This window comes from Trachurus japonicus, chromosome 9, assembly GCF_045865225.1.
Source record: "Trachurus japonicus isolate A0001 chromosome 9, Traja_1.0".
In the NCBI taxonomy this organism is placed as follows: Eukaryota; Metazoa; Chordata; class Actinopteri; order Carangiformes; family Carangidae; genus Trachurus; species Trachurus japonicus.
In genome coordinates, this window is record NC_140915.1 from 6,046,504 (window position 1) to 6,061,791 (window position 15,288).

Sequence of the window (15,288 nt, forward strand, 5' to 3'; positions counted from 1 at the left end):
TACAGTTCAACCTCCACAACATTTAGTCATTGTGCACTTCATCGTAGCAGTTTGTCCTTCCTGTGATTCCTCTGATTGATTTCATCTGAACACTTTGAACAATCTGAGTGTAATCCCAGAGAACAGATCACCGACCCGTGTCAAACGACTCGGCAAGCGACGCGGGTTAAAATCGCCTTCAATCGGCTCGGCTCCGATCGGCTTGCAGTGGGAACGCCAGACCGGGTCAACCCGCTAATCGGTCGGTGCGCCTTTCCCACTGCCACCAAAAGGCGATTGTTAGCGGGTTTAAACTGGTTTTTTGGCCAGTGGGAAAGGGGTACCAGAGAACAGATGTGAACTCTGTTTCCTCTGCACTGTCAACACCTGGGGGACTTGCTGCTTGAGTAGGGTGGCGAATCCCCGGTATCTGCCGACCATAGCTGGCGCTCCATCCGTGGCGCAGGCGATGATGTTTGTCACTGGGATGTCCCTCTCGCGCAGGAACTCTGTCAGGGCGGCGAAGATGGTTTCCCCTCGCGTGTCTGTGGCCACGTATTCCCCGAACAGGAAATCCTCAAGCAGATCCCTCCCGGACACATAACGGACATAGGCCATCAGGAGAACGTTGTTGTCGGCCGTGGTGGTCTCATCCAGCTGGACACTAAAGCGACAGTCACACAACGTAGCACACAGCTGTTGCTCAGTGTCCATGGACATCTCCCGTACCTGCCGAGCCACACTGTCGTTACTGAGCGGGATGGCCTTGGTGACTGGTGCAGGGTCGCGCTGCAGGACGGTGGAGATTGCCTCCTTTATTGCGGGAATAACTAGAGACTCCCCTACAGTGAACGGTAAGCCGGCCTTTGCAATTAGTAGAGCTATATTAGCCTATAAGACGCCACCAACCCGCTCTCTGTTTGGTTGACGCTCCGAGTGAACATGGTGTTGATTGTAGGGCGCCTTGAATGCTGATCCCTCAGTGACTGGAAGTAGGCCGAGTCTTTGGATGCCTTGTCAGGATGTTTTTTTTTTGACGGATGCTCCTGTAATCGCTAGGGATGTGCACGGTTACCCGAGTACCCGGGTACCCGAGTAGGCAACCTGCTATCCGGTTATGAATTTATCATCCGGTTAACCTAGGATTAAAAAAAACGGCACATTAGAGCGCAGTCTAGTGTCGGATCAAACTACATTATCATGCTGTGGTTTGGCTTTTTGTAGTGTTAAACAGTTTCGGATCAAGCAATGTGATTTTCTGCTGTGTAAAAGCGTTTTTGGATCGAGCCTCGGACTTTCAAACCTTTTACAATAATCTGTGGTGGTTCCCTCGGCGTAAACCGTAGGGAGGGAGACGACAGGTGTCATCAAGTCTGTTGCTTTCAGTTTACAAACACTCTGAAACCTTCCCTGTTATTTCCTGAAACGATGCGAGGCAGAGAGGACCGAAGGCACCAACATGTAGTGTGGACTAATAAATAAGCACCGCTAATGATTTTTTTAAAAAAAAGAAAAAAAAGTTTTCTCCTCCAAGGCAGCCGCGGCATAAATGTGCTGCGCTCAGAGCGCATGCAGCACCTTTATTCCCCGGCATAAAGATGCACATGCCCCATATGTGCAGTCATATGTGTGTCAGTAATGCGACTGTCTGATGGACAGAGCGCATTTATGCACCGACTGCGCTCTGTCCATCAGACATGACGTCATTTTATTTTTTATTACAGTAATCGGTTACCCGGGTAACACCAGGTTAGGTTACTCGATTAGGAAATTATTCGAAATGCCCATCCCTAGTAATCGCAACGGCTTCATTGCCTCATTCGAGAAAACCTGCTCACATGGGGCGGTGTTTAGCTCAGTTGGTAGAGCACCCGCCCCATGTGTTGAGGCTGTAGTCCTCACTGCAGGCGACCCCCTATCCTGCGTGTCATTCCCCCCTCTCTGCCTCTCATTTCCGGGGGTTCCCTGCTGCTGTGGTTTGTTTACGGTCGTTACTATGGAGACCGTTCCTGCTCGGCTCGTCCGATCGTGGTCAGGGGGCAGAGAGAGAGGATCATCTCTTCCCTTTTACCCAGCAGTGGAAGCAGCGAACTCTGGTTCTTGGTCTCAGACAGCAGCTTTATTTTTATGAAAACTAGATGAACGTTAAGATTAGGGCCGGGACTTGATAAAAAAAAGATCTAATTAAGTAGAGACTTTGTAATTAATCAAAATTAATCGCATTTGTAATTGCATATAAATGTTTGACCTGAGAACAGATTAAATGGTCTTTCCTGCCACAGGTCTTTCCAGGCCACTATGATGATACTGTATTTAACTAAATCACAGAAGCATAAACTGATTTGTTGGACTCAGCCTGATGTAAACATTAATAAATCTCAGTAACCAATCACACAGCTCCATGTTGTCCCTGTGTGATGTTCAGGGACAGGACAGGCTGAGGACAGACAGCTCTGAGATGCACGTGAGGCAGTGACAGGTCTGTAGCTACGTCTTGACCACATGTCAGCTGATCAGCTGATCAGCTGCACCGCGACGAGCGGTGGCTTTTTAACTCGTTAAATAATTGTGCTCCAGTATAATCCGGCTACGCCTGAAACTCATCCAGTGAGAAACGTTCCGCGATGCAAAAATAAGTGCGATTAAAATGCGTTAATTTTTGTGTAATATTTAATCATTAAAACAGGTGTAAATCAGTGCAGTTACCTGCAGCACCCAGGATGAGTTTTGGACCATCTATCACTGTGAAGGACAGAATTACACATTAATTCAGTTATTACCACTGAAGAAGAAATAGAACAAATGATAATTTGAAATCAATTAATTGGTGTTTTAATGAGCTGATTAAATCCCACAGTTTAAACTGTAAAGTTTCAGATGTGATCAAACAGAACAGTTGTGACTCAGTTGTGAGTCACTCTCATCTGTAAAGGACAGAAGATTCAGTCAAAACCACAGACGAAGAAACAGCACATACATATATTAATCATTAATTCATAGTATATGTTTCTATTTAATGTAAATAAAAAATAAATAGATTTAATCTGAACAGAGTTTAATCTGAGTGTAATCCCAGAGAACAGATCAAAGTTAATGTGAACTCTGTTTCCTCTCAGTGTGATGAGCCTCATGAGTTTCAGACCAAGAGACACAACTACAGTTTATATTTAATCTGAATTTATTGCTGTGTTCAATCCTGAAGATAAAATCTATAAATGTGAATCTGACTAAACAGCAGAGTAGTTCTGACTGTCCAGTTACATTCAGATTCAAACATCATTTAATCTGAACAACGTTCGGTGAAGATCTGATTCTACAGTCGATCTAGATTAGATCGTAGTGACAACACTGTCCTGGGGTCAGAGCCAAGATGGCTGCTGACGGGTCAGACTTCTCTAGAAGGATTTTACTCTATGAACTCACCAGGATCAGGTTTAGGATTCTGCTCCCCCATGTTCAGCTCGTTTTCCAAAAGGTTTTAACTTCACTGGTTGTTTTCTGATTGTTAAAAATAGCAACATTTTAGTATGTTATATGTAGAGCTACTTCAGCCATATTCAGTCTTTACATTAGCACACTGTCACTGTGAGCACATTGATTTATAGAAACCGGTCTGTGTTACATCAGTTATCCTCCTGGCCTGTTAGCGTATTAGCTTCCAACCTGCTAACCTCCAGAAAACTGATGTAGTTGATCATGTGTCAGACTCTGATCCTTAGTGTCCTCAGCATCAGAGCTGCTGTCCAGAGGAGATCTGAGCTGTTTCTACAGACAATCATCTAAACTTCCTTCAGTGGAACTCATGGTCTGTCTGAGGCTTACCAGGAAACACTGACCAACATAAACATAATGACTTGTTCTTCACAGTGAAGCACAGAGACAGACTGTTGAAAGACTGTAAAATGCTTGTTGTGGGTCATGTTAATGATTGAACATACATTATGTAACCACACAGTGATAGGCCTCTGTTATCAGATCAAAACAAAGATGGTGGACAGCTGCTGCATAAACAAGAAAACAAAGGTGTGACTTGACTTAATAAATAAATAGTAGTTTCTAAGTAAAAACATATGAAAGGACATAAATTATGTTTTCTAAAAGCTGTCAGTCTCCTGGTTCAGTCCAACACACTGGTTCATCTAACATCTCAGTAAAGACACAAACAACCTGAACCTGAACTACACACAGCCGAGGGTTATCGATCTATCAATAATCAATAAATGATGTAAATCTGTAACTGTTGAATAATTAACTCCATTAAACATCCAGGACACAAACAGACGTCATTCACTCACTGTGACTTTACTTTACTTTACTTACTACGTCTTTATATCTGTTTTTGTTGTTTTTGTTACTCACCTGGTAAAAGCTGCGTCACCACAGGTAAATGTCCACAAGTGAAAGTCCAATGTTTCCTCATTCCTCTGTGGGTGTGAGCAGCGTCCAGGATGTTGCACTACTGCCTCCTACTGGGGGAAAATAACTCCTACAGTCCATCAGTCCAGTTGTAGACCATCAACAACACACACACACACATGGATGTGTTTTCATCACGTTTTGTTCTGCCTACTTAGTTTGTGTATTAAAACCAAAATGTCTGAAGATAAAAGTGAAAAATGAATAAATAAAAAGATTATGATTTATTTTCACTTATTTTACTGCAGTTTCTCTTCAAACAACAGAAAACGGAGTGTTTACATTTGAAAACTAAAACCACCACCTCCTGTTTGTTTTATTCCTCAGTTACAGGAAACATGGTCAAAGTCTCCTTTCAGAGTAAAAGTCTTGATTAATGACCTGAGGTGTTGCACAACACTGTGAGAATGGAGTTGACCTTTGACCTTTGGATATAAAATATCATGATTTTTCATTGACAGTATTACAGTTTTATTTTCCAATTGCTAAAACACAATTTTGCAAACAAGCCTGGTTTTATCAAAACACTTAGCCCACTGTAGGCTAACACTATTCACAAAGCCAGACGCCCAAACTGCAAAATGCCTTACAGGGGTGTTTGACCCCCCCTTAAAAGAGGTACAAATAACAGAGAGGGGGGGGTTGAAACATTTATCTTTCTTATTAGTTATCATAAATACTGCAATATTCAGTATTTTCCATAGTCATGTCAGGAAGATGCTTGTAGTAAAATCTAAGACTCCCCTATAGTGGACTAAACCATTTCATTGCCTGAGCCTGCGTGTCTCTGACTGGCTCACATCCAAGTCGGCGCATGCTTTCAAAAAAGAAAAAAAAAAAGACTTCACTATGGAGCTATTATTGTTGCAATATTATTTGCAAATGCGTATTCAGATCTGTGTGTGCGTATTCAGATCTGTGTGTGTGTAATATGATCTGTGTGTGTGTATTCAGATCTGTGTGTGCGTATTCAGATCTGTGTGTGTGTATTCAGACCTGTGTGTGTGTGTAAAAAAAATCTGTGTCCGTATTCAGATTTGCAAGTGAAGACAAATCTGCAAGTGCATGCAAAGATCTGTGAATGTGAACACAGATCTGTAAGTGTACATAGATCTGTAAATGTGTAAACCGATCTGTAAATGCGTACATAGATCTGTAAATGTCTGTCATCACTTACAACTCAGGCAGGAGCTCTCCATTGGCTGTGTTTTTACACGTGAATTTTGCAACACTTCTGCCGCGGCAGATCTGTGATCTGCAAATGTGTAGAAATGAGATTTGTCTGTGACCTCAGTGTTCCTTTGCCCTGAGCTCAGGCTCACAGGCTCACGCTGCCTGGCTGCAGTAGCAGTACCGACCCGGTCCGTGTACAAAGTATAATTCAATTACGTTGTTCACTTTGTACCATGAGAAATGTCGTTTTTACTGGGGTAAATGGTAATCGTTTAGGCGATTTGTTGTGAATTAAGTATTTAATTCGTTTCGGAGTTTTTCTTCTTCTTTCTATTAAATTGTCCGTTGCTGTAGCCATCAAAACGCGGAGCTTTTATTTTGAAGGCTGGTTCCGGCTCTCGACTTCCTTTTTCAATTTTCATTACAAGTTGGAGAAAGGAACAAGCGGGCACTTCGGTGCGCTGAATTGCGTTGTACGTCTCACGTCAATCAAACAGGAAATACCGGTAAAAACGACATTTCTCATGGTACAAAGTGAACGACGTAATTGAATTATACTTCGTACACGGACCGCGGTACTGCTACTGCAGCCAGGCAGCGTGAGCCTGTGAGCCTGAGCTCAGGGCAAAGGAACACTGAGGTCACAGACAAATCTCATTTCTACACATTTGCAGATCACAGATCTGCCGCGGCAGAAGTGTTGCAAAATTCACGTGTAAAAACACAGCCAATGGAGAGCTCCTGCCTGAGTTGTAAGTGATGACAGACATTTACAGATCTATGTACGCATTTACAGATCGGTTTACACATTTACAGATCTATGTACACTTACAGATCTGTGTTCACATTCACAGATCTTTGCATGCACTTGCAGATTTGTCTTCACTTGCAAATCTGAATACGGACACAGATTTTTTTTACACACACACAGGTCTGAATACACACACACAGATCTGAATACGCACACACAGATCTGAATACACACACAGATCATATTACACACACACAGATCTGAATACGCACACACAGATCTGAATACGCATTTGCAAATAATATTGCAACAATAATAGCTCCATACTTCACGCCGTCTCATGGAGTGCTGTAAATTAATGTAAGTAGCTACCGAGCTATTTAATACACTTACTTACTTACTAACTTTCAGAGTTTCAGAATTATATCGTGTCAGGTGTCTACAGCTCATCTTGTACGTATGCCTCCTACCTTTAGTTTTTTGCTAGTAGCTAACACCTGGCCCTTACCTGCTCGTCTCTGGCGTCTTCATGGTGATTTTCATAATGCTGCTTCCTCTGACTCTTTAACGTCACTATTTCTTCTTACCAGCCGCCTGTCCGTTTAGTTTTTCGTATTAGAAATCGATCCATTTTGTGACCTGTGCATGTCACTCTGGTTAGCGCAGCTAGCGTGCACTGCGGACCGGGGTCAGGTTGTAAATAAAGCCGCATGCTGTGTTGCCAGGTTTGACAGTTGCCCCCTTTTGGAAACAACATAATTGAAAAGTGAATGAGAAGTTTAATGTGGATGTTAGCGTGTTTGTAGTGCAGTGTTGGGCCATTTGTGTAGCCTATTTATGTAGCACATTAAAAAAAAGTTTTATAATTTTATTTTAATAGTCTATGAGTGGTGGTTTAGTTGGGCTTTTGCCTTTTTAATACTGAAAACATTGGTGACCTCAAAATCAAACTTTGTGAGCTGTTTTCTTTCTTCTCACTTCTGAATTAATGGTAAAGATAAGAGCCACCCTAGCTAAGGCTCTTGAGCCTATAGACTATAGAGTCCTATCTTATCCATTAGTTCCAATATTGGGACTAGTACCTACAGGATGTGAATCTGTCTAGACTAGAGCATACAGTAACACATCTGCCATTGTCATTGCTATGTAGATAGTGTGTTTGGTTCTGGTTCAGCATTGTGTGGATCTCCAGGATTTACTAGGGTGTGTGTGTGTCTGACTTGCTGGCAGTTTAGATCTAGAATATTTTGTTGGTGACTGCAAAAGTTACTTGTGTGGTACAATGTGCCGCATGAACTGTAAAATTGTGTAAAATTTGGTTCATCATCATCTGTAGACATTTCATTGAACAAGCAAGATACTGTAAGACTTTCTGTTAACTCAAGCACGCGCCTGTACTGCGCTGTGTAAAATGCTGACCCCCAAATTGTCATTTGCACTCTGCTCATAGCCTAGGCTATATCCTGCAAAATGAAGCACTGCAACCAAAACTACATATAGCATTATCAAAATCTAACTTTTGCCCCAAACAGCACTTCATTCAATATATTAGCAGATTCAAACTACACACTGTTTGGCATAAGGAAAAGCACTCTCATCTTTAGTCACATATTTGCAGATACACACTATACTGTTGAAACATGTATTCATTTACTTATTTTCTGATCTCAAAATAGAGATAACACGTCCCTTTAGAGAAACCAACAGTAGCGTGCGGTGGCCTTTCAGTCAGGGCAAGCAGTAACACCCTCAACCCCACCCCCTCCCGCCCCCCCAAAAAAAAAATTAAATGTAAAAAATGCAAGGCCACTATTTTACAACAGTACTTAATCAACACCGACGACCGCTGAACAACCACAACGCATCGATACACATCATCGCCATCTGATCATCTTCCCTTAGATCACTCACCACTTTACAATGCACATGACACACAACATCAAAAACAGCACCTACTGCCCAACTTCTTAATCACTTCAAAAATAAAATCAATTTCTGTAACAGAAAAATTAACAATCTCTTAATGGTTGAGACACACACACACACACACAGAGAGAGAGACAGAGAGTTTTTGACCCAGAAGCAACACCAAAATACAGTAGCCTATTAGCCCAACAGTATGCAGCGCCAACCTGAGAAAGTAAAAAAAACAACAAAAAACTAGCACTCACCCATCACCACGGCTTGTAGCTACTGAAGAGTGGGCATGTCCATCAGAACAGCTTGTTGTGCTCCGAGCTAGCTGTCAACCAGTCCTACCATAGTTTCCCACCTTAAGCCACACAAAGCTTGTTGGTTTGAGTTAGCATCCATTTTAGGCGTCTGTCTTGCAAAAAATCATTTTTTTTCTGAAAAGGTCCGCAGTCATATCACAAAATCTTGCTGTTAAATCACCCGCCATCACCTTTCCAGAATAACAGACTACGTGCGTCATCACGCAGCTGCCCATGGGCCAATCAGTCAGGCTAACTTCAATGACAACACCAAGGCCAGCACTAGAAACTCTGCTGGCCCTAGTAGTCCAGTCATTTTATGAGAAAAGGTTAAACAAATTGCAACAGAAGCAAACTCATCTGATTTTGTATCCTCAGCATGTCCTGAGTGAGGGAAAAAAAGCCCCGAAGAATCCCATTAGGGGAAAGTTTCGAAAAACACCCAAACATATCCCATTTATACGCATATAAAAAATTTTTTTCACGTGAATAGGGTAAAATTTTTAACCTTTAGATATCTCCACGAAAATTACTGAGTTGATTACTTACATTAAGACAAACAAAAAATGTATTACAAGTTTTTTGAAATTCTTTGTTAACATGAGCAAATTTGCATAAATTTGTATAAATTTGCATAAATTCCACCGTTTTGACGGCACGTGTGTATATGAAGTTTCTGTGGTGGTACCGGCATAAAAATTGGAATGAGTTGACTCCATCGGTCAACCGACAAGTTGACCACTTTAAATTTCAAGATGACTGCAATTTTTCAAGACAGCCACATCCTTAGTAGAGCAGGTATGACATGCTCCGTCTCTATTAATGCTCATGGGCCTAAATTGGTTCCATTCCTTTTTTAACTGTAATATCATATTACAGTTAAAAAATGTCTTGTTCAATCTTGTTAACATATATGTTAACAAAATTGAACAAGACATTTTCACCTGCTCTACTCAATGTTTAGATCAGGTGTTGTATGTATGCAAATTAGCCATACGTAATTGGATTATGCACTGTTGGCTCATGTCATACCTGCTCTACTAAGGATGTGGCTGTCTTGAAAAATTACAGTCATCTTGAAATTTAAAGTGGTCAACTTGTCGGTTGACCGATGGAGTCAACTCATTCCAATTTTTATGCCGGTACCACCACAGAAACTTCATATACACATGTGCCGTCAAAACGGTGGAATTTATGCAAATTTATACAAATTTATGCAAATGTGCTCATGTTAACGAAGAATTTCAAAAAACTTGTAATACATTTTTTGTTTGTCTTAATGTAAGTAATCAACTCAGTAATTTTCATGAAGATATCTAAAGGTTGAAAATTTTACCCTATACACGTGAAATTTTTTTTAAATATGCGTATAAATGGGATATGTTTGGGTGTTGTTCTAAACTTTCCCCTAATGGGATTCTTCGGGGCTTTTTTTCCCTCACTCAGGACATGCTGAGGATACAAAATCAGTTGAGTTTGCTTCTGTTGCAATTTGTTTAACGTTGACCCCTTTTTTGGCCTAAAATTACTGGACTATAGGGCGTTCTGTCAATAACACATCAAAATCTGATTGGCTGATGATACTGTCACTCAACGTTTTAACCCAATAGCAGCGTCCAGCTTCGACCAAAGGCTAGCAATGCAACTACTGCTGGCCCCAGCCGAGGAACCAACACGTTCTCACTCCCAGTGCGTCAACCCCCTGACGAACGGTCACTGTCCCTCCTCGTCACATGCCTGACTCATTAGGTACCCGTTTTTCGTCATGAGGTGACGAGCGGGGATTTCAATTCATTCCAATGCAACCCCCTTCGCGGCGATATGTGACGCTCAGAGTAAAGTGATCCAGCCGACCGGACGCGGCGCTGAACGACGCACTGAGCTGAAAAACTTTTTTTCCCCTTTGAAGCTTTATTGAACCTGGTGTGTCTGACATAGCTTTCATCCAAGCCGTCATTTTGGTTATTATTTATTTACTGATCTTGGCGTTGGTGCAGAATAATAAATAAACAAACAAACAAACAAATAAATAAATTACATCCTTGTCGGAAGACCAGACGGGGTGGGGGTGTGTAATAAATAAATAAAGAAATAAATATTTTTGTCCCGTGCGTAATTGTCAAGATCCGCATTTCGATTAAACTCGCCTTTCTTCTTTTGTACGAGTTGTTGGACGACTGCATTTTCATTTTATTTACTTATTTCCCTGTCCTAAGTCATGTTTATGGATACACAGTTGAACATATTGTCATTTTACCCTCGGCATTTTCCCCTCACTTTGCTGAATATCTGTTGATTCATGTCATAAACACGTTTTGTTCATTAAAAATATGTGGTGTTTATTAAAAATATGTTGTTCATTCAAATCGGTTGTTGTTCATTGCAGAACAATAGAATAATACGGTGATTTATATACAGATATTGATCGCGCAGTGTGACCAGTGTTGGGTATAGTTACTTTTGAAAGTAGTTAATTAAGTTACAACGTTACCATCAGTTAAAAGTAATCAGTTACGTTACTGCGTTACCTATGAATAAAAGTAACGCGTTAGAGTACTCATGCGTTACCAAAAATTAAAAGCCTTTTGCAGCGCCTCGCACATGCTGCAACTTAACAGACAGACACACAGCCTCTTTTAAATGCACTGAGTCCTGACGAATAGTCATCCAACCAAATTAACTCTACAGGATAACAATAACAGGAAAGACAGTCAGAAATATGCAACATAGCGTGTTTTTTTTTTTTTTTTTGATCGCAGAACTGATCAAAATTCAGGAGTTGCCGTGAATCCCTCTCAGCGGCTTCACTGCTCGATCTGTCTGTCAGTTTGAATGGAGGACTCACGTGTGGAGAGGAGGGAGGCTGGCGAGACGTGAACGTCCTGCCTTGTGTGTAATAAAAGTTTTTTTAAAATGCGGTTAAATGTACTGGTATGACACTGCTGCTACGGCAGCTATGGAGTAGAGATCCGGGCTGGACCGGGGGAGAACTGAGCTGCCGCTCGCCAAGAGGGAGCTGCTGAAAGCAGCAAGCACTGAGAGCCGGCCCGGGCTGCTTGTTGCTGCTGGAGAAGCAGGTCCGTACGTGGAGCTGATTCATGTAAATGGGCCCTTAAATTGGATGTGGATTTTTTTTTGCGGTCGATAGAAGCTTATCACCAACGCAGAGTGTTTTTACCGTTATGTTCTTGTCCTTTTCGCCGGCGAATTGAAACGCACACACACAGGCAACGTAGGTCGGCAGGACACAGACGCATCACAGCGCTGCGCCTCGGCTGACACATCCGCAGGTTGCACAGTAGTCTGTCTGACAAAAGGCAGGCTGCAGTCGGGATTTTCATTTCCTTATCCGGCGAAAAGTAACGGATTACTTTTTTAAAAAAATAACTAAGTTACTGATTGCTCAACTCACGAAACTAACGCGTTACGTTACACGTTACTCGAAAAAAGTAATTAAAGTACTCTAACGCGTTACTTTGTGTTACCCACAACACTGAGTGTGACCACAATCACTACGCACGGAGGCGTGAGGGACATTTGAAACAGCTGTATCAATCGTCCCTGCAGCGACTACTGACACTTCAACCTGTTTTGGCTCTAAACTTCAAAACTATGACATTGCATAGTTTAGGACCTGTTTATGTACGAATTCATCTGTTGTTAGGTCATATTATTATTGCATGAAACACACAATACAACTTTTGATCACAAAAAAACTACCGCACGTAACATTTTACTTTCCGTAGTAAAAAAAACAGGTTCGCGCTAATAACTTTTGAATGGCGTGACGTAATTTCACAAGCTTTCCCAGGATTGGTCGGTGTTGAGTGCTGAACTAGAGGATGTGACGTCATTGCAACGGCGCCACCATAGACTGCGACACTGCCATCTACGGCGTCTGGACGGAACTACAACACCTTAACAGTGTGTTTGTGATCATGAGGAGTGGAAATTAAGCCATGTTGATTTAATTCAACAGCATGTGAATAAACAGTGAGGAATCAGAACAGTTAGACAGCTCTTTTTCAACAAAGTCCAAATAATTCAAGTAACTCAAGTCATATAGGCCTTTTTTTTTTTTAATTGCAGAAAACAACATTTCTCCCCCCTTCTCCCTCCTCCCGCCCAGGAACCTTAGTTTATAATATAGTGTAGAATGAACCCGTCCACTGTAGTAATGTTTATGCACAACTGCACCACTTTAGCCAGCTCCTTTATTTCTGGTTTTACATTGGACAAACTGATTAAGGCTCCATTTTCAGGAGACACAGCTATTCTTTAATAACTTCCACATTCGTTGGGTTACGTTCAGAGGTTTATCAGGGCAGGGCCTAGGGTCATCCAGTGTTAGCAATTACAGACCCATCTGACCTTCACAGGGGTCACAGGTCAACATTTCATGTGAAATTTGACGATTTTTGCTATCAATTCAGGCATAAAACACCAATACTTGGAGCTGGGAAGCTGAAATCTTTAGATTCTAGTCCAGACCTTGGAGCAGATTGAAGATCAGAGCTGTGCTCCACTCAGAAGTGTCCAAAATGGCCATGGTAAGTGTCAAAGGTCACAGGGGTCAAACATCAAAGTTAATCCTAACAAAACACACACGCTTTAAGTAATCATCATGAAATTTAGATGAGTTGTATATCAGAGAGTCCTCTATCATTATATTGTATTCCCATTGCTCTGGGGGCCACGGGGGGCCCCTGGGGGCCACTTCGCTTTCCCATGCTCTCACAGATTTGGGTGTCGGGTCAGTGGATAAGGGCCTCACAATGAGTCCACAGGCCAAGTTTCAAGTGATTCGGTTGGTTTCTATGGAAACAGCGGCCTCCTGGAGACAGAGGAATGCGGCTGTTTGAAGCCCCGCCTCTCGAAAAGTAATGGCTCAATCAGGACCGAACGCACATCAACGTGTTCGTCTTGGGCCCCGGAACCACTGATATCAAATTCAGAACTGTACGACTTTTAGAAATATATTTCATCCATTTCAGCTTTTCTGACTCAGAAGGTCTATCAGGCATTAAGTCTGAGAGGCTCTGAATCTGAAAAGCTGAAATGGATGAAATATATTTCTAAAAGTCGTACAGTTCTGAATTTGATATCAGTGGTTCCGGGGGCCCAAGACGAACGCGTTGATGTGCGTTCGGTCCTGATTGAGCCATTACTTTTCGAGAGGCGGGGCTTCAAACAGCCGCATTCCTCTGTCTCCAGGAGGCCGCTGTTTCCATAGAAACCAACCGAATCACTTGAAACTTGGCCTGTGGACTCATTGTGAGGCCCTTATACACTGACCCGACACCCAAATCTGTGACAGCATGGGAAAGCGAAGTGGCCCCCAGGGGCCCCCCGTGGCCCCCAGAGCAATGGGAATACAATATAATGATAGAGGACTCTCTGATATACAACTCATCTAAATTTCATGATGATTACTTAAAGCGTGTGTGTTTTGTTAGGATTAACTTTGATGTTTGACCCCTGTGACCTTTGACACTTACCATGGCCATTTTGGACACTTCTGAGTGGAGCACAGCTCTGATCTTCAATCTGCTCCAAGGTCTGGACTAGAATCTAAAGATTTCAGCTTCCCAGCTCAAAGTATTGGTGTTTTATGCCTGAATTGATAGCAAAAATCGTCAAATTTCACACTAAACCTTGACCTTTGACCCCTTCTGAATGTGGGATTGGTCTGAAATTGCAGATAATGGGTGGCCCTAGGCCCCTGACAAAACCCTGAAACTTTCAGACTTCCAGCTCAAAGCATGTGGAAGTTATTAAAGACTATCTGTTGAATTTAGTCTTGTACACAATGGGGGATTAGAAATGAACACTGCTTTTTGGCCATTTTGGACACTTCCGAGTGGAGCAGAGCTCTGATATTTGGCACCGTCAATCTGCTCTAAGGTCTGGACTAGAATCTAAAGATTTCAGCTTCCCAGCTCCAAGTATTGGTGTTTTATGCCTGAATTGATAGCAAAAATCGTCAAATTTCACATGAAAAGTTGACCTGTGACCCCTGTGAAGGTCAGATGGGTCTGTAATTGCTAACACTGGATGACCCTAGGCCCTGCCCTGATAAACCTCTGAACGTAACCCAACGAATGTGGAAGTTATTAAAGAATAGCTGTGTCTCCTGAAAATGGAGCCTTAATCAGTTTGTCCAATGTAAAACCAGAAATAAAGGAGCTGGCTAAAATGGTGCAGTTGTGCATAAACATTACTACAGTGGACGGGTTCATTCTACACTATATTATAAACTAAGGTTCCTGGGCGGGAGGAGGGAGAAGGGGGGAGAAATGTTGTTTTCTGCAATTAAAAAAAAAAAGGCCTATATGACTTGAGTTACTTGAATTATTTGGACTTTGTTGAAAAAGAGCTGTCTAACTGTTCTGATTCCTCACTGTTTATTCACATGCTGTTGAATTAAATCAACATGGCTTAATTTCCACTCCTCATGATCACAAACACACTGTTAAGGTGTTGTAGTTCCGTCCAGACGCCGTAGATGGCAGTGTCGCAGTCTATGGTGGCGCCGTTGCAATGACGTCACATCCTCTAGTTCAGCACTCAACACCGACCAATCCTGGGAAAGCTTGTGAAATTACGTCACGCCATTCAAAAGTTATTAGCGCGAACCTGTTTTTTTTTACTACGGAAAGTAAAATGTTACGTGCGGTAGTTTTTTTGTGATCAAAAGTTGTATTGTGTGTTTCATGCAATAATAATATGACCTAACAACAGATGAATTCGTACATA

General features: G+C 42.0%; 1 long non-coding RNA gene across 2 annotated transcripts in view; it reads right to left on the bottom strand.

Annotated features, from left to right (window-relative positions):
- Positions 1-15,288, bottom strand: part of LOC146980812 (uncharacterized) — a 203,810-nt gene that overhangs the window by 12,254 nt on the left and 176,268 nt on the right. The window lies entirely within an intron of this gene.